The following is a 1,602-nucleotide window of genomic DNA, read 5'->3' on the forward strand; positions in this document are numbered from 1 at the left end:
TTTTTTTTTTTTTTTTTTTGAAGACGGGCTGCAGAACATATTCCTTGAAAAGAATTTTCTTTATTAAAAACTCTTTTGCTAAGATGAAACAGCACTGAATGTCAGCACTACCATATATTTATTCTGTAACTCTTCCAACAGCTGAGATCTATAAAAGAAACATATTTTCAAAACAGTTTTAACCTCCATTGTCTTGATCACTTGCATTAACATTTTTCATGTCACTTATTGAAATCATTTAAAGGAACCTTTTATTCAGTCAGAATTAACAAACTCTTTTAAAAAAAAAAATCCACTGAAAAGTTAAAAAAAAGAAAAAAAAGAAGGCATGTTGTGCATTTGATTTGACGGATATTTTCAGCCATCTCTCATTTGTAGGATGAGAGCAAATTTTCCTTCGGATGTTATCGACTGAGGGAGGAGGGTGATTTGGAGAGAGGCAAACAGCGTCTGTGCACGCCCTTTAAATAAGGAATAAAAAGTGCAGCGTTGATTTGAGCGCTCCAGTTGCACCTTTTAGTGCCGTGGCATACGCAAAGCTGGGGGCCAGCTGTAAAATCATAGCTTGGGTCTCACTTTGCCCTCAGATCTGTGCACATGGCTGCCATTTACTTCAAAGGGAGCTGCATACATGCCCAGAATTTGACCTGCACCTCTTCCATCCTCCAGCCTGCACAAAGCTGGAGTCAACGGGCTAAGCGCAGGCAATTTAAATGGAGCAAGGGATACAGAGCCCACCTTCCACAAAGGACTGCCGGATTGGTGAGCGTGCAGGTTGAGATGTCTCGGAGGGCAGATACTCGGTGTTTTCCAAACCTCCAAGGTCTCCTTTTAGGCACCCCAAGTTACTCATTTCTTTGAAAACTGTGGCTACCTGTTTTCAATAGAAGAGCAGGGGACTGGGCAGCCCCTCTGTGGCCAGTCAGTTCCAACACTCAGAGCCCTGCCAAACCCTATTTTGGCTCCCAGCTTCCATGTCTGCTTCCAGGCCAACTTAGGAAGAGCTGTCATGGCATGACGTGCAGAAACTCCCTCGTTTGAAGCAGCGGTCTCATTGACTTTAGTGGTGTTACGTTAGAAAGGACCCATTACTTACTGCAAATAAGGACAGCAGTATGGGGAGTCATCTGAATTGCCATTAAGGTATACAATTAGGGTTGGGAGGGACCTCAGGAGGTCGCATCTAGTCCAACCCCCTGCTCCAAGCAGGACCAGCCCCAACTACATCATCCCAGCCAAGGCTTTGTCTAGCCGGGTCTTAAAAACCTCCAAGGATGGAGAGTCCACAATCTCTCTGGGTAACCTGCTCCAGTGTTTTACTACCCTCCTGGTGAGAGAGGTTTTCTAATATCTAACCTCAACTTCGCTTGCTGCAACTGAAGCCCAGTGCTTGTTTGCCCCCACGGAGACCAGTCCAGCTCCATCCTCTCTGCAGCCTCCCTGCAGGGAGGTGAAGGCTGCTATCAAATCCCCCTCGGTCTTCTCTTTTCCAGACTAAATTAGCCCAGTTCCCTCAGCCTCTCCTCACCAGTCATGTGCCCCAGCCCCTGAACCATTTTGGTGTCCTCCACTGGACTCTCCAATGTGTCCACACCCTTTCTG

General features: G+C 46.1%; 1 long non-coding RNA gene across 1 annotated transcript in view; it reads right to left on the minus strand.

Annotated features, from left to right (window-relative positions):
• Nucleotides 1–1,121, minus strand: part of LOC109288889 — an 18,099-nt gene extending 16,978 nt beyond the window's left edge. Inside the window, exon 1 of the long non-coding RNA XR_002095239.1 lies at nt 1,110–1,121. This is a non-coding gene — a long non-coding RNA (uncharacterized LOC109288889). The remainder of the gene's footprint in view (nt 1–1,109) is intronic.
• Between the last annotated feature and the right edge of the window lie 481 nt (nt 1,122–1,602).

Source organism: Gavialis gangeticus, unplaced genomic scaffold, assembly GCF_001723915.1.
Source record: "Gavialis gangeticus isolate Ggan-Ray unplaced genomic scaffold, GavGan_comp1, whole genome shotgun sequence".
NCBI lineage: Eukaryota > Metazoa > Chordata > Crocodylia > Gavialidae > Gavialis > Gavialis gangeticus.